At 35.6% G+C, this 18,912-nt stretch overlaps 1 long non-coding RNA gene across 3 annotated transcripts; it reads left to right on the top strand.

The window, feature by feature from the left end:
- The first annotated feature begins 13,891 nt into the window (after positions 1 to 13,891).
- Positions 13,892 to 18,275, top strand: LOC121052352. 3 transcript variants are annotated; one of them, XR_005808793.1, is made up of 10 exons: positions 13,892 to 14,195; positions 14,442 to 14,515; positions 14,665 to 14,794; positions 15,099 to 15,184; positions 15,267 to 15,312; positions 17,202 to 17,281; positions 17,382 to 17,408; positions 17,705 to 17,819; positions 17,971 to 18,001; positions 18,125 to 18,275. It is a non-coding gene; the product is annotated as an uncharacterized LOC121052352 (long non-coding RNA). The 3 variants fall into 3 exon arrangements; XR_005808794.1 differs by lacking the exon at positions 15,099 to 15,184; XR_005808795.1 differs by lacking the exons at positions 13,892 to 14,195; positions 14,442 to 14,515; positions 14,665 to 14,794; positions 15,099 to 15,184; positions 15,267 to 15,312 and adding an exon at positions 16,653 to 16,943.
- The last annotated feature ends 637 nt before the right edge of the window (positions 18,276 to 18,912 follow it).

The raw sequence follows: 18,912 nt of genomic DNA, 5'->3' as shown, positions 1-18,912 counted from the left end.
CTCAAGGATTTGATAAGCAATATGCTTATAATGATACTTCACTTTTGAGATTTTACTTTTAGCAAAGTGTCTTTAAGATCTTCATAATATACGATGAGAATGTGCCATAAATCTCTCATCAATATAATAGCTATATATAATACTGTACTTATAGAAAATTGTCATTTTTATAGGGAAAGATATATTCATAATCCTATGTCTCTATAAATAGACACTGTGTCATACTTGTAGGGCTAAAGGTAAAAGTCTTTCATCACATTTCCAATATTTAATTTTATTGGAATTGCCTCTTTCCAATTTTGGCCAATAATATACTTTGTTGACATTCATGTGAAACGTACGTCAATACAGCCCTTAATGATTTTTGGTAGCTACCAAATGTAAATTATTATTGATGATCAACAATCATAGATCCCACATTCTTATATGCATGCATTAACTATAATAAACTTATTGATATTGGGTACCCATACCACTTCTGAGTCATACATTGTCACTTCTAGGACAATCATCTCTCATAGATGAATTATGTAGAACGTAGATCTTTTTACTTATAATCTCATGTAGAGCACTATAGAGCTTGTATGATCTTCTCTTTTTGGGAGCTTAAAACTTTAGACCTGGTGGATATAATCCACACAAATTCATCCCATTCTTTTAATAACATTAGTTCTCTCTCTCCCTAATGGCGGGAATGTTGTCTTGTTGTGACCACTTGTAAATGATGCGGCTGAAATAGCCTCACAATTTAACCCTGCAAAATGTTGTTGTCAGTATAGGATAAGCAGGGATCGTTCAGTCCCGGGATTGTAGGGTACACCTACACAAAAAGGTCAATTAACAAATAAAATAATAAAATGGGGGGTTTTGAATTTTGGTTCCTAATCTACTTAAAATAAAAACAAAACAAATAAAACTATATACAATGATCGACTTCCCTAACCTAGACCAATACCACTCAGAAATTACTAAGTGTAAAAACAGAAAATTCATTTCAACATGCTACAAAAATGTGCCCATCTTAAATGCCTAGATAAGAGCTCAAATAAAAAGCCTCAGCGGATCAATCCATTTATCTGATTCGTTCTAATATAGGCTCTGATCGGAAAAGTCCTTACCAAGCCTAATACTACTAATTTTCGAAAACACTCAGCGTAATTCTCTTAACTAGTAGTATTATCTAACCCTCGAATCAACTCACACGTGCAAATTAACCATTACACATAGAATTTAACACGTAATTTCCAGAATCATTTAATCATTAAAGCATGATTTTTACCACCCGTTAGAACCAATTACTACTTGTTTAACTCAGCGTCTTAACAAATAACAATTGCTCTTGGCAAATAAAGCAAACACACAAGAACTCTCACCGTTATTCTAGCATGCAAACTTATGAAACTAACTCTGAAAATTACCTAAACACGTAAAAGGGCACAAGATTATTACATGCATCATAAAAGAATTCTCGAAATTAACTCAATAATAAACCGAAAATCTCAAAAATATTAATAAAAATATTCTGAAAATCTCATGTCTCCAATTACACAACTTGCAAATTGAAACACACAAAACCGAAACAAAAAATATAAGTAGAGTCATAGTTACACTTTGAAGCTTTCCTCAGCGGCTTAGCAACAAGGTGATGAACTTGTCTCTGCTATGGTGGTGGAGCGTCCTTGACTCAGCGCCTTAGAGCTTTGTAGATTGATGGATGGATGGTGTCACGGTCTTGTAGGTGATGGAAGTTTAAGAAGTGAATTGGACAGAGTCTCGGAAAAGTTTTTGGCCAGGAAGTGATGCAAATTCAGTTCTGGACGTTGCCTATTTATAGGGGAGCATTGGTTGGATTTTGTCGATCATACCCTTCATCATTGGACGGATGAGATTGCACCGTATTTCCTTTAATTTTCCAGCTGAAACATCTTTCTCCTTTAAGGCCTTAACTCCTTTCATAATGGGGCAATTCCTTTAATTTCCAAGTTGAAACATCTTTCTCCTTTATTCTCCAACTGAAAACGTCTTTCACTTTATTTCCCTTCTTCATTGCTTGGTCAACCTGGATTTAATAAAGGGCACAAAATTAAATTCTTAGAGAAAATAAAAGAAATTAAAACAATTTAATTTCAGAAAAATACACCCATAAATTCTCTGTTAAGGCCCACAGATTAGCATGACGGTGAGGAATCCTGATCCAGCTAGGATTCTTCATGAATTTTGCGTTTTTTGCCTATTTCACGCCAAACATTCTACAAGACTCTTAAAATGACTCGATGACTCAAAACACGAAATTTAAGGGAGAAACAAGGCTAAAATGGAGCACATACTCATTAATATCGTCCCACATTGTGCTCCTATCAGTAAACATGTTTATGATAAAATCACTTCCGTAGAGTGAAGAAATATATTGGTTGGTGGGAAATCCATACCAAGTTTTAGGTCAAAAACATATAGTTCATGAACATCGACCATATTGATAAATAGTCTGACCAAGACATCTCTTTAATGGCAATTTTACAAGGAACCAATATTGGTCTATGTTATTCTTTTCAAACTACTATATCATTTAGACCAACATGTCTGCTACCATGCATAGTTGGTATAGATTGTCTATGCAATCATGTTATGCTTTAAGGACTTCAATCCAAGCAAATTCTTTTGCAAGTAATATCATTATCATTTTAGGTAGAAAGCTCAAGATAAGACATGGTGGATAAGTCTCACACCAATTCACAGTACTGTTATTTAAATACATCAATCTATTCTCCCCATAATAGTGGGAAGACTGTTAATAACATAACTTAGATTTAATAAAAATGCGATAAAGATATCACTAATCATGGGTTTGCACGTCAACAAACTTTTGGTGTATAAGCTTTAATACTGGAATAGCAAACTTCATGCTCATTCAACAACTATGATAATTTAGAAACTTCATTGAGGTTTAGCCAAATTTCAATGATCTTGTGGTTGTATGAGACAATCCAAATTAGAGAGCAAGTTCCTCTCATAATTGTTTGACAGTTGGCACAATATTCTGGCTCAACTATGAAAGCCATTAGATTTAGCATGTGATCTCATACAATATGGTATATCCAAAGACAATGGCTCTTTGCTAGTTGATGCTTGTTAGAATACATGTACTTTGTAGAGATTCCGAATATCATTTTGGGAAATACTCTAGATGCTTATTGTAATCAGGAATTTAAGCTCCATGTCTCCTCCTTGTATTCAATAGTTTCATTAATCGAGACTTGAGGGCAGCCGCACCAGCCCTTTATTCAAAAAAAGAAGAAAAAAAGAAATGCATTTGGCTCAATGAACTGCTAGCTCATGATATATATGTCTGATAATGCAATGCATATTTCACAAATTGGTAACATAAAGCTCTTCCAGAGTCATTTGTTAAGTTCTTTAGGATCGGAGAAGCTTGTTTTTTTTTGAAAAGGGGTTTGGAACCCAGTTAAGTTGGGAGGCTCATCCCCACGCCCATGTTATTATTTAAAATAGATTGACGCATCGGGGGGGGGGGGGGGGGGGGAACGTAATACCTGTACCCCGAGCATTTGTAGAAGCTTTACAAAAGTCTTCATAGAGGACATCCTGTAAGTAATCAGGAGCCTCCCCTAAATATAGGTCAGTAACCTGACCTAAACTAGCAAAGTGGGCAAGTCTATCTGCCACACTATTTGCTTCTCTAAAGATATGTCGAATTACAATAGCATCAAAAGCATGTACATAATCTTTGCAATCATCGATAATTCGACTAACCTCTGAGTTGTCCTCTCCTTGGTAATTCATAGCATTTACTAAAACCGACGAGTCACTCTCAACTTCGATCTCTCGCCATCCTTGGTGTATAGCTAAGAGTAAAGCTACCCTACATGCCTAAACTTCACATTGAAATGCAGAGCCTACATTCGGTAGAAGCCTGGACCATGTGGCATGAACTTTACCACTGGAATCCCGCACAACAACACCTATGCCACCCCGGCCCCCATTTCGCTGGAATGACCCGTCAATATTCAACTTGAGCCCGCCTCTGGGAGGGAAGACCCACTTTGTTTTCTCCCTTCTCCAAGGCTGCCTTACTTCCTTAATTGGATGCAGACGTTGGTATTCCAAAAGAAGTTGGTTTGACCATGAAGAAGCATGCATGGGATTAAATGTGCTCCCATTCCATACAATTTGATTCCTTTCTACCCATATGGTCCACAGAGACATGAAAAATGTACAAACCTGTTGCATGGGAAGTACATGCACCATATCTAAGATCCATGCACGAAGCGAAGTTGATGGATGATTCCTTGCTCGCAAACCAAGTGCACCGAATAGCCAAAAGCATGCTACCACATTACATTCTTTGAATAAATGTAAATCAGTTTCTACCTCACATTTGCACAGAACACATACCAATTCTGGAAGTTGGACTCTTTTCTTACTCAACGCTTCTTTGGTAGGTATAATTCCACTCACTAACCGCCAAATAAAAGAACGGACCTTAGGTTGGACATGTACCTTCCAGAGCTTCGTCCAGAACGCCATCAAGACTGGTTGTCCCGCTAAGGTAGATGCTTGAAAAACAGGAGAGGGCAGTCTTCTAGTGACATGATATCCTCTCTTGACACTATAAATCCCACGCTTGTCATAATGCCAAACAATCCGATCAGGAGGGTTTCTCACACTTAGCGGTATCTTAACAATCAACTCAACTTCATCAGGAGAAAATAACTCCTCGAACATCTCCACAATCCACTCATTAGACTCTTGATCTATAAGGTCTGCAACTCGAAGCTCCTCTAAGCCTTCCATCACAGGTGTAACCGGTTTAAAGGTATGAGGCCGTGGAATCCAAGGGTCAAGCCATACCGATATGCTGTCACCTGTACCAACCTGATAACGCAGTCCTTTTGCCAAAACATCTTTGCCTTTAATTAGACTCTTCCAAGTGTAGGAGTCCCCCGGATCAACAGTTGCATGCATAAAGTCAGAATGTGGATAGTACTTGGCTTTGAGAGTTCTTGCCAACAACGAATCTGGGTACCGAATTAACCTCCACCCTTGTTTCGCCAAAAGGGCATGATTGAAATCCACCATGTTCCGAAAACCAAGTCCTCCGTCAGCTTTAGGGATACACATCTTATCCCAAGCCATCCAATGAATCTTCCTACCATTCTCCGTGTCACCCCACCAAAACTCCGCCATACATCTATGCATCTCCTCACAAAGGTGCTTTGGTAACTCAAAGCAGCCCATGACATAGGTGGGCACAGATTGGACCACCGATTTGATCATAACCTCCTTACCAGCTGCACTCAACATTCTGTCCTTCCAACCCTTCATTTTATTTCTTGTCTTCTCCATAATAAATTGGAAAGCTTTAGTTTTAGAGTAACTAACATCGGTGAAGCTTGTTACATAAGCTTAATTGTGTGAAATATCAATAATTTCAACAAATCATGAACATCCATTTGGTCACATCCAAGCCTTGATTTTTACTCAAGTATATATGACACTTCAGGGTCTTGAGCAATTCATATATATCCAAAATTTCTAGTTTGGAATTTTATACTAGTCTTGGGAGAACCAATTTATAATGAACTTTAGGTTCATTTCAAATTCATTTTGAGCTTCTTGCCAAAAAATAAATAAAGATGTACTCAAAATGTCGAGTTTAAACTTCATGATCAAAACTTTTAAGTGAGAAGCTTCAGGTGGTCATCTAGTCATTATGATCATTGAGGAACTTCAGATCCTCATGTAATTAAGGATCTAGAAATTGCAGGTTCCGATTTCTTTTAATTACAAAATTCACAACCACAATTTGAGTTCAATGGATCACTTTCTCCTAGGGGCGGAACTATGTTTGGGTCTGGGGGGGGTCTGGACCCTTGCAAGTTTTTTTCAATATCTTCCTTATTTAGATATTTTATTCATAGAATATTAATATATACCATACTTATCTCACTAAAATTAATATATTAACCAATCACAACCCATAATAATTAATATTTGGTATGACTTTAGATTAAACTTCTGTTTTCTTTTGGAAACTATTAAACCCTTATAAAATATTTAAGCTTCTTTCTTACTAAAATTTTTGTTCAAACATAAATTATGGTATAAAACTATTAATTACTTCTTGGCTAATTAGCTTTTTTCATTATTTTGAATATTTGGTACTTGCGTTTAAGAAAAATTGCATTTTGGACCCTCCCAAACTTTCAATCCTAGTTCCGCCCCTGCTTTCTCCAAATGCCCTCATATAATTGGGGATTAAGAAACACGTGATTTCATATACTTTTGTATAACAAATAGGATCCTCTGGCCCTCATTAATTGCATAAGCTGTGAGGAACTCCATGTCATAATTTCTCATTGTATAATTCTAGAGAAACTTTAGGTCGTCATGTAATTGAATCAAGAAATAGAGATTTCGATCACTTTTTATTACAAAATTCAAATATATATATTTAATCAATCATAAAGAAGAGTAAATCGAACTCAATTGTGAAACTATAACAATCCTGAATTCAAATGACTTACTCTTTCACTAACCGGTGATAGAAATAATGCATGGAAGCTTTGTTACCAAAGCTGAGTATACAACATGTACATATGAAGAAAATCGAAAGTATTACCAATTAACTAGTTACTAGGCATAGACATCTTGTCTAGTTGATTAATATAACAACCCAGTACACTATAGCTAATAAAATTATTAGAAGATGGACACTCAAAATGTTGAAACGTGCAAACTAGTATAAAATAGATTCAATTATAAATCGATCTAAGTGGTCTGTGCAACAGTGTGTGATAGAAAATACTCTAATATGTCAAGGACAAGATCGGGAGATTAAATCCATATCGCAGAACGGCTCTAGAACTGGTCAGGTCACAATAGGTATAGCAAAACAACAATGGCGACGAGTAAAGAGAAAAACAATAATACTAAAAAAAAAGGGAAAACCCTACGGGGCTCGCCGACTTGAAGGGAGCTCGTTAACTGGCAATCAATTACTGGCCAAAGACATTGAAACCTACTCTCATAGCAAACGGGTGCAGTTTGGGTCTCATCAATTCCACGTCGGACAATGAAATAAAATATTATAAAAGCTTTTGAATCAAGAATTGTGTATTTCATGGTGGGTTTTGACTAATGAAATCGAAGGACGAATTCAAACTCGTAGATCATAGATATGGTAAAAACAACAGTGTTGTTACACCATAAAGTTTTAGATCATCATGGAGTTTGAGGGAGAAAAAAAAAACGGAGCGTGCTGATAACGTGTCATAATGTAGAAAGAAGATAAAGAGAGAATAATTTGGAGGAAGTAGAAGTGTTCTAATTCAGCCTCATTAGCCTTCTTTATACATAGACGGACCCAAATAGGGGCAAGTGGGGGCAGTGGCCCCCAATTAATTATTATATATATATATATTTTTAAAAGGTTTCATTTTTATGATATTTCTTTGTTTTGCCCTTAATGGAATTTTTTTTTTTTTTGGTTAAATGAGCTTCATTTTGATATTATTTCTTTGTTTGGCTTTCAGACTCGTACACCATACACCTAAATTTTTATTTTTGTTAAATGAGGCTTCATCTTGATGCTATTTCTTTGTTTTGTCCTTAGACTCATACACCATACACACTTATCTTGACCCTAGTAAAAAAACAAAAAATCTGCAACCCCCACCACGATTAACCAAAATCGTAAGTCTGTAACCCCAATTACCCAATTACAAGAAACTTATACTTTGTCATTTCTATAGATTGAATTAATGAAGAGTAAGTCACATCTTTATAGATTTTTTTTTTTTTTGAGGAAGTAGAAATGTTCTCATTCAATCTTATTAGCCTTCTTTATATAGAGGTAGGGTTTACATCAAAGTACATAACTAATAAGTACTAAAAGTGGACAACCACATAGATAATAATATTTACAACATATTAGTCAAACTCAAATTCTCAGTATTAGTATATTTTAGTAGCCTCTGAAATAGGTCTTTACTGTAGTTAAAATTTGAATTTGGCTCATAGTGTCTGCAATCGTTGAAAAAACAGAGTTTCTTTATGGTTGTATGGTCATAAAAGCTCTCAATTGACTCATGCAATGTTTATATTATTAATCCCTATGTTTTCTTTTTTAATCTATTTTATTTTCGAGCAATTTTGGTTTATTTGTGTTTTATAGATTTTCTGGAGCAAAGAAGGAAAAATAAGTTAAATGAGGGAAACTCGCATGGAGTTATGAAGATTCAAGGATTACTGATGACCCGAGCATAGCCCAACCTTTGGAAGCTACGAAAAGATAGAGTTTATTCAACAATTTTAATGATTTGAGGAGCTTTTATTGGATGAGTGATATCAACTAATCCTAGACCAATAAGATAATTCAATGATGGCTTTTCTTTGAAGCAAAAGAGTTAGAAACATACAAAGAATTAAGGATGGTGCTAGGAGCAATATAAATATATGTTTGGACGTCAAAACCAACTCTTACATGAGAGAATCAAGCAACAAATCCTTGCAGATGCTATTTCAACCAATCGAACTTCAATAACTCCAATATCAGTTTTTAGTTTTCTAATTTCTCTTGTCTATGAACTCTTTTAGGCTTTTAATTCAAAACATGAGTAACTAATCTTTTAGTAGTTAGGGGCTGTTTGAAACCCCATTCTTGATTATAAACATGCTTTGACATGATTGATTTCTTTTATTATATGGATATGACCTTACTTACTATAATATTATCATTGATGAATTCTTAATATGCTTGCTTTGGTGCGCAACTTAGCATGCATGATTATGGTTAAAGCTATGAACAGATGTTCCTATTCCTTGATTAAATAAGGTCTTCATGTGTTCTAGAGTAGCAATGTTGATTACGTATTAGCATGTAATTAAGTTCCTAGATTTAGTGAGATGCATCGTCCTTGTGATGCCTTGTAATGACTCAAATCTTTTTAATGCTTAATGATTTCTTGTTGAATCTAGAGAAACATCTTCCTGATTACATGTTAGAAAATAGGTTAGGTGTAGAGTGTCTCTCACCTAGTATACAAAGTAAGAAAAGATAATAGGTTAGATTCTAACCTTGAACTAATCTGAGCATCTTCATCCATAGGTAAAGCAAATTAGGTTCAACTTGGCATGTTTGCATGATTGATCGCAGAGACGGAACTAGAATTGAAAAACCATATGGGCTGCAAATTGAAGTTAATTTTACATGAAAACTGCTATTAAAATTTAAACCGAAGTTTTTTAATTTAGAGCCATTTTCTTAATTGAAGTTAGATAAAAATTAGAAACTGAAAAATGGAGACAGAGACTAATTAAAATAAGAGGATGGGAGGAGATTTTTGACAGTATAAAGGCTACACTCTATATAAAACATGTACTTAAAATACTTTTTCCACAAACATGAGGTGGGCTGCAGCTCAACCCAGCCCCCCTCTAGTTCCGTGTCTGATTGATCGGTAGTACGTGGATTACAAATCCCTAACATCTGTATTCTTATTGATTTCTCAACCTTAAGCATAATCTGTTTTTTGTCTTACTTATTTTATTTAAATTATCAAACAAACTCCAAAAACCCTAAAAACTTGCGTGCTTGTGCCTTTGGGTGTATAGTATGTGTTTACAAAGTAATTAGGTTAATATATTCTCTGTGGGAGACCCTTACTTTCCATTGCTATAAGTGACATCCTTAATTGAAATAAGAAAAATAGATAGGTTACAAATTAGCTACCATCAACCACATGTATGGGAGCTCAAGAGCTTGTTATTTATTAAGAACCAGAACCTAATAGAAAGAATTCAATTAGTCCTGACCATCGCTATAACATAGCATATATAACAACCAAGACCAAGGGCAAAAAAAAATACCTCAAGAACAACCTAAAGAACACCTTTTTCTTTTTTTTGAAATAAGTAGTATTCAATTCATATAATAACTCATGCCATAATGGCACAATACAGATCCCCTAGTGAGGTGATTCACGTACCATTACATTTAAAAATTTCCGCTCTTTTATTCAGAAGCCTAGTAGAACTAAATCTATTCGAAACAAAAGATAATAGTGCATGAAAGTTTCTATTGCCAATGTGCTCAATTGCGGTGCGCTAGAAACTATCAATACCTAGATGTAAGGAACAAACCATCATTCTGCAGGCAAGAAACCAGAATCTCAAACTTTCTTCAATGATCCCTTAAGAGTATGTAGTTGATCAGTCTTCCAGAATCCCAAGTACGAAACCCTATAGAGCCAGAACCCATTTGTTGAATCCATAAATGGACCCAAATCCAAAGAATACACCCAAATGTTTGGGGCACCGAAATCCCATCAGATTTCATCACCCAGTCCAATTTGGGCCACCAAATTGAATTGGATCTCCAGAATGATTTGGGCACCCCTATTGTGCTGCCACTTCACGACCTTGTATGTACTAGTCCAGCAGCTCGCACCACCTCGTTGCCAATTTCTTCAAGCCCGTGCCATGACCACCTCAACCACTACGATCTCTACTGCCACTAGGACCGCCGCTGCTTGCTGATTGCCATTGCTGCCTCTTCAAGAATAGCCCAACCTTTAGCCGGCGTCCATTCCATGTCACCAGCTGCTGCACGAATTCGACGAGCCATAGCAGCCCTCACCTCCACAGCCACAGAACGGGGTACTAAGCTCACCTAAAGAACACCTTAGTGATGAATAAATAAGAGAAAATTAGATTTAAACCCAAAAATTTAAGCTTCTATTGGGAAACACCTGTGCATATTTTTCTTTCAATTTACACCCACTACATAAGCAAACCTTCCCTATAGAGTATATGTTTATAATTATTAGCTTTCCTCATTTTTTTTATATATCTAATATGTCATTATGATTGTAGAAATTTAAATTAAGTGTCTTCCTTAATCTTAGCATATATTTGAATTTGAAATATTAAGCTAAAAAACAGTTTTTTTTTTAAATAATAATAAATGATAATTTCATTGATAAAACTCATTCCAAGAAGGTCATTATATACCCTTCCGCTGCCTCACAATGGGCAGAACAAAGATTCGTGGTGAAGACCATAGTGGTACATAGAGATAGACCAACTATATTCGAATTTATCGCTAACTTAATTAAAACGAGCCCATAACTATGACATAACCTAATACATAGTTATAGGCATAGAAACATAAAAGAAACAACATCATCTCCTTGCCCTTCAAGCTAGGGCTAGGAGATTTTTCTAATTGTACAACATGCTCAGGACTTCATCAACATGTACTTTTTTGGATTTAGGCAAACTTGACTGCAATCAAGGGCCACCGTGCAATTTTTGTAAATTTAAAAAACGATAAGACATAATATTTGTCATAGTTGACGCATTTTGGGTGTATATTGAAAAATAATGTTTGTTGGATTTTATTCATTACATCTTAAAAAAATTGAGTGAATATTAAAATTCTCCATAAACAAACCTTATGTAGACCACTTCTTGAAAGTAATCAACAGTAAATGCAATAAAGAAGACACTAATAAAACTAAAATAAACACCGAAAACTAACAATTAATGAATAACCTATTCCCATGGTTTCTGACTTTCTGTTGTATCATCTACCATCCAAGTTTATGTGTTTATTTCAAACTGCTCAGACCTTTCAATTTGAAAGATGAAAACCCTCGAGAGCGGAAGCTCTCACCACCCTAGCGCCGCTGACGACAAACAACATCGTTGGGAGCCTTCAGTCTCTCCCCACTATAAGGTCGCACCAGCGGCCAAGCATAGCAGCAGCTTTTGTCACTGTGCCTACAGGTTTTAAGCAGAGTTTTCTTTGCTCCGGGGATGATTTTTGGCAGTGGTTGATGGTGACAATTGGGCTGGGCGGCTTCTGGGCACGACCTAGATGTGGGCGTCTCCAACATCGATCTCTGGGCTGCAGTTAGCTCATGCTTTGGTGGCTGTACGTGGTGGCTGCGCTGGGTTGCGATAGTATCGAAGTTGTTGTTTGCGATGGCGATGAGTAGGGAGATGGGTGGTTACAGCTGGGAGTCCAGATCTATTTGGGCATGCTTGGCTGTTATCGCTGGGATTAATGGAGGCTTTCTAAGGAGGCAATGGTCTCTGATTTGGTCGCTGGGAGCCTGGGATGGAGGCAGACGACGTCTGGCGGCGGGTGGCTGTTGAGTCTGGGTGCCCTACTTTGGGTGTCTAGATCATTCAGGGGTTCCCAGATTTTGGGCTGCTATTGGGCCTATATCACTCGTTTGGCCCATTTTCACCATTTAGTGGGCCATACCCCTTCATGGGTCTGGATTTGGGACCCAAGAAACCTTCTACCGGGTTTTTGTGCCCCGCTGAGACTCTTCTATCCTGTAGCTAGAGGCTCGGTTTCTAGCCCTAGAGATAAGGGCAAAGGAAAGCTTTAGGTTTTCCTTATCGTCTTTCCTATTACTAGAAATTTGGTCTTCTACTACTTTCATCTTAGTTTATCTACTTGTACACCAATTGAGGTCTCTAGGCGACTAGGTTTACTGTTCAATAAGAGGTTAGTAGTGAGGATTTGATTTCTTATAGCTAGGCTTAATAAGTGAGCGTATGTATTAACAGTGAGGGTCACCTGTCTTTTGCTTGGCGGCTTGTGCCATCTAGTTTTTTTTGGTATGAGACAACATCTAATGTACGTGCCTTCTGGCCATGGATAAGTAATGAAATTATCTATTTTCTCAAAAAAAAAAAAAAAACTATCCCCCATTCATTGCTACTACTATTGATAATCGGAGGTATAATCACTACTAGAGAAAACCCATTTGGAGACAAATTTTTTGGGACGGACCAATTTTTCGTCCCCCAAACACATGATTAGAGACAAAAAAAATTATTTTGTCCCTAAAAGTTTTGTTTTTCAAAACTCTCCATTCGACGCTATTTAGAGACAAATAACCTTCAATTAGAGACAAAAAAAATTTGTTCCAAAATTTAATTGGGGACGAAATTTAATTTTGTCTCCTATGCGTTTTAGATTTTGCAAATAATTGGTAAAATTTAAGCAGTTAGTTACACCGAATTTCAAATTTTGGACAAAGAGAATTAGGAACGAAAAATTTCTTATCTAATTTTGTTAAAGGAATTAATTTTTTATTTTTTATTTTTTATTTTTTTATAACTTTTCATCTGGACGGGGTTTGGCTAAAGTAAATAGTGTATAGTAACTTATTGGAATTGAACGATGTTGTTTTGATCTCACATATATTTAGCCACTCCATTTATCTTAGTTCTTTGAACTATTCGACAATCACTGCTCTTTGATTTCCCCTATACAAACCTCCAAACACCAATACTTGCCAGCAATAGTGTCTTTGTCATGCAACACTTCTCATCTGTGTCACCTCTCGTAGTTTTTCTTCTCCTCATTTAGTACCATAAATCTGAAATTAGGGTTTTCAATCTTGCATAATTTCAATCTTTTTTTAGTTTTCATAATGCTAATCTTTGTTTGTTGATGTCGTAGTAAGGTTAGAGGCTCGGCTAGAAGACAATTGCATTGTTGACTACTACTAAGAATCTAAGAGAACTTTTTTGAAAATCCAGATTCTAGAACATCTTTTATATGAAAAGAGTTTAGTGTATTTAGGGTATTATGATTCTTTTATTTTAATTATTTTATCTATTAAAAACTAAAGTGCTTAATTGTTAGCCAAAACATAAATTTTTACGTAAATACCCCTTATACATGTACTTTGAAAACCACGTTAATGACAAAGGATAAACACGTAAACTTACAAGTAATAAAAAATATAAAAATAAAGATATATTTTTATCTTTTTGATAAATTTTATGAAAGTTAAAGAGGTTAGAAGGATAGAAATCTCATCAGGCAAAACAAAAGACTCGGCGTTCTTCCCCAATTTTGCGCTAGGCAATGGAGGAAATCGTTCTGGGTTTCGGCGGTCTGGGCATTGGGCGTCGATCTATAATATTTTCAACCCAGACATATCTCTTCTCTCTTGCCATTTGTCTACACGACGATGACAATTTATATCAGAAACCCTAAAAAAGAATCTCCATTATCAGAATTCAGAAACCCTAGCTAGCTAGCTAAGCTCATTACGGGCATCATGTATTGCGAATTATACCAAATCTCTGCATACAATATGCAGAATCAGAATCCCACCTGCTATTTCTTCATGGTGTGCAGATTGGTACGTTTTATAATATCAGGGTTTTTGAGATACATAATTATGATGGTTGATATATTTTACTTGTTAATTGGATCCAGAGAATCACAAGGTTCAGGGAGAGGAATATATGATTGTACTAGGGTGAATCATAGGATATTATTTCATTGCAGTTATGTTTGAAAAAGTCTCACTTTAAGGATTAGTTTTTTTCTTCGATCGTGATTTTGAGGACCAGTTTAACATGAGATTCTTGTACTATCAATATAGTTAAACTAGAATTAAGGGAAGTATCAAGAGCTTTTGTTGTGTCTCTCCCCCCTTCGATCGGTGAAAACTCGGAAGTAAGTCTCTCTTTCTTTCTCTCAAACCTCTGGTGTCTGCCAGAGTTTCTATTCATTTAATCATTTATAACTATATGTTGATTATCTTGAATATTTTTATATTTTGGGTCTTTTCAAATTGAATGACTATATGTTGAATTGTTTTCCAGGAGGAAGCAAGATTAGGGAACAAAGAAAAAGTCAAACTCTGTAATTAGGGTTTTAGAGAGACACAGTAATATGGACCATGGCCTTCGTCCTAGACAGAGGGAGTTCTTCATTGGCTTCACAAAGGGCCAGGTTTGTATAAAGTTCTCTCCTTTTTTTTTCTTGTATTGCGTTAAATTTGATTCCTTTATCTTTATAGCTATCTGGGTTTTATTGGGATTGTTTGATATTTGCATTCATTGAAAATTTGGGCATTGTTGGCTATATGGGTGTGGTTCTTTGTATGGTGTATGATCATTCAATTGAAATTTTTATATGACTACATCAATAGTCTTTTAGAAAATGACAAACCTGCATGCCATAATGGAATTCATTTTCTGATATTAAGATTGTATATTGGGAGTTCTCTTTTATTTGTCTTCACCATAATGAACAGATGGAGAGAATGGACAAATTGGTGAGGGAGTCCGGAGAAGTAGTGCTTGTCAAGAATTTTGTCAAAATTTTGCATAAAGTTTTTAAGTGAGTTTTCATTTTGTGGTATGAAGTCACTCCGCTAGTCGTTTCTCTAAGTGCTGATTCAGCTTGGTTATGCCCTGTGCAGTCACTCTGCTAGTCATGCTGGAAAATCAATTGTGAAATGGATTTAGGTACGTTGCACATTTTCACTACTACAAATATGACTTTTAATGACAATATTTAGATGACATTTGTTCGAAAACGTCATTGAATATCCTTTTTATGACGTTTTTTAATGAAAACGTCATGGATGAAAATTTCATCTTAACTTTATGACGTTTTTGAAACGTCATTATATGTCTTACTATTTGATGACGTTTTCTAACCGCCATCATCTTTATGATGTTTTTCAAACGTCATGGAAAATATTTTTATGACGTTTGATAAATGCCGTGAATAACAATGGACCATGGCGTTTGTAAAACGTCATGAAAAATGTTTTCATGACGTTTGATAAATGTCATGAATGACATATGGCCATGGCATTTCGAAAACGTCATGAAAATGTTTTTCATGACGTTTGATAAATGTCATGAATGAAATAGGGCCATGGCGTTCTGAAAACGTCATGAAAAATATTTTCATGACGTTAGGTAAGTGTCATCAATGACAATAGGCCATGGCGTTTTGAAAACGTCATGAAAAATATTTTCATGACGTTGGGTAAGTGTCATGAATGACAATAAGCCATGGCGTTTTGAAAATGTCATGAAAAATATTTTCATGAGGTTTGGTAAGTGTCATGAATGACAATAGATATTTAAAATATCCGATAAAGTGAAGAAATATATGTAAAATTTGATTAAAAAATAGAAACAAACTCAATAATTCTATAGATGCAAATCTGTGTGAAAATAGATATCCTCAAGAGAAATCTGTGTGAGGTGAATTCCCTCAAGGAGAATCCAGGTGAGGCGAAATACCTTTAAGGTGAAGCTGTGTGAGAAGTAATTCTCAATAATTCTCTAGATGCAAATTTGTGTGAGGAGAGATCTCCTCAATGGAAATCTGTGTGAAGAGAGATCTCCTCAATAGAAATTTGTGCGAGGAGAAATCCCCTCAAGGAGAACCTAAGTAAGGGAAATACTTCAAGGTGATGCTGTGTGAGAAGTATTTCTCTAAATGCAAATCTGTGTCAGAAGAGATCTCTTCAAACAAATATAGGTGAGGAAAAATCTCCTCAAAGCGAATTTGGGTAAAGAGTATTTCCCTTCGAAGGAAATCTGAGTGAGGAGTGGAATCCAAGTAAGGGCAGAAATTCCCTGAAGACGAATCTAGACAAGGACATTCATGATGAAGCAATTTCAAAGAGTAACTTATTCACTTCATCTTTCTCATGAATGTTGGTAATTGGGTTATTCATGTTCACTACTAGAAATATTAGCTATGAGGACTCCTTACAAGGACACGTTTTTATTGAAGTGTCCTAAATACCTTAGGAGGACGAGAAAAAAAAAAAACAGGGCAACATTAGCCTTTTTTGTTTTGGCCAAACTTAAATTTTCCCACACAAATTTTGGCCAAAAGTCAAAACTCCTCAGACTCCCTCCTTCCCGCTCCCTCTTTCCCACACAAATTTGGCCCAAAAGTTAAGAACTTCTCAGTTCCCCCCCCCTCTCTCTCTCTCTCTCTCTCTCTCTCTCTCTCTCTCTCTCTCTCTCGTCTGCCATCTCTTCCTCGTCGAAACCAAATCTGGCCCCCAACATGTCATCAGTCTTCACCTTCAAGCTCCATCGCATGGTGATCCAACTGATTTGTTAAGGTTCATAGCTTCATATCTCTCCTCTCTTTAATACATATATATTTTTCATATTTAGATATGGGTTGAATCTTTGCTTGATGTCCGTGTGGGTTTGACAAAGGAATTGGGTGGTTCTATATGGATCTATATCAATTTGATCTGCTTTTTATGGTTTATGGATTGCACTGTGATTACTTTTTTTCTTTTCTTTTCTGGGTAAGAGTAATTACTCTATTATTAACCATAAGTCTTTTTTGGTTTTTTGTTTGACCCCCTCAGAGGTTCTTGCTCTGCTAGGAAAAATGATGATATCTCCTTACTTGCTTTTCTCTGTCACTGGGGTGGATTACCATTGCAGAGTAAGATTCTATTAGCTCTTTAATTCTTCATCTTGCAATGCATTTATAAATGTATGCTCTGTATATATATGTAGTAATTCTTCCTAATGTTTGGTTGCAGATGTGTTGGATGAGGAATTTATATTAGGTCTGGCTCCATCTCCCTTTTTTTTTTTTTTTTTCTTCTTTCAATAGTAGCTAGTTCTTTTTAGTGTGTACTAGTGCATTTATGGATATGAATCTTGTTTTGGTTTTGTGGTTTGCAAATTGATGAGAATGTTCATAGGGAAACCAGATTGATGGGTAGTGGTAACTTGTTACAGATCTACTTTTTGTATATTCTCATCAGTTTGTAGCTTGGTTGCCATTATGTTTATTTGAGTTCACTATAGTTCAATTTATGGTAGATGTGTAACATGTTGGAAGGCTTGATAATCCATGCAGCAAAAGAATTTTTTTTCTCAGGAAGGCTTGATAATCTCTGCATACTCAATCAATCTGGTAGCAGGTGCAGCAAAAGAACATTTTGATTTCTTCCTTAGTCAAGATTCTATTGTAGGTTAGCAGTGGCATTCAATACAACTAGTACTACTTTCTTATATTTCTTCTGCTTTGTGTGTAAGACGAAGCATATTCTATTATGTGGTTTCAATTTGAAGCAGCTGATTCTTATTCTTATTATTAATATATTTTTTTACTTTATTGCATAGGCTTGGAGTTAAGATCAAGTCATCAAACACGGTAACTTCACTAACCATGATTTTTATTTTCGGTTTAGTAATTATATTGTCAGAAGTTGATTAGTATACATGAGTAGAAGAGATGGTCAATGTGTATTCATTTTGCCTGTTGGTTATTTGGCAGGTATTGGAAACATGGAGAGGGTTGGCCTTTTGCACAGTTTGTCCAACTTTTCATTTTAATTTTGATACTCTTTGGATGTAATTGATATGAATAATAACATACACTGAATATATTGAGGTTGTAGTGAAAATATTGGTTCTTAATTAGCTTGTTATTCAATCTTACATATCAGTATTGTTTCTATGGTGATATGTATTTGTACCGAGAAAAAGAAAATTCTAATTTTAATTTAGAATTTTTTTTAAACAATTAAAAAATTTAATGGCGTTTGATAAACGTCATAAAAAAAGTTGCATGACGTTTAGTAAACGTCATTGAATATCTTTTCATGACGTTTTTAAAATGCCATAAAAATGTTTACCATGACGATTTCAAAACGTCATTAGAAGAAGGTCTGTGACGTTTAGCAAACTCTCTATGACATTTTCTAACCGTCATGAAAATATGTTTTATGACGTTTTCTAACTGTCATGGAAATATTTTCTATGACGTTTTCTAACCGTCATGGAAATATTTTCTATGACGTTTTATCACCGTCATGGAAATATGTTCTATGACGTTTTCAAACTGTCATGGAAACACTTTTAATGACGTTTTCTAACTGTCATGGATATACTTTCTATGACGTTTTTGGATCGTCATCGATTCATGCCACATAAGACGGCACTAGTAGAGACGACGTTCTGCATGACGTTTGAGAAACGTCATGGAAACCTTTTCATGACGTTTTTCAAATGTCATTAAAAGTGTTCTGTGTAGTAGTGTTTATTCTCTCTTCCCTTCCTTTC

The sequence above is a fragment of the Rosa chinensis genome, chromosome 3, assembly GCF_002994745.2.
Source record: "Rosa chinensis cultivar Old Blush chromosome 3, RchiOBHm-V2, whole genome shotgun sequence".
Lineage (NCBI taxonomy): Eukaryota > Viridiplantae > Streptophyta > Magnoliopsida > Rosales > Rosaceae > Rosa > Rosa chinensis.
The sequence above is the reverse complement of the archived record's forward strand: the minus strand, read 5'-3'. Positions and strand labels throughout refer to the sequence as shown.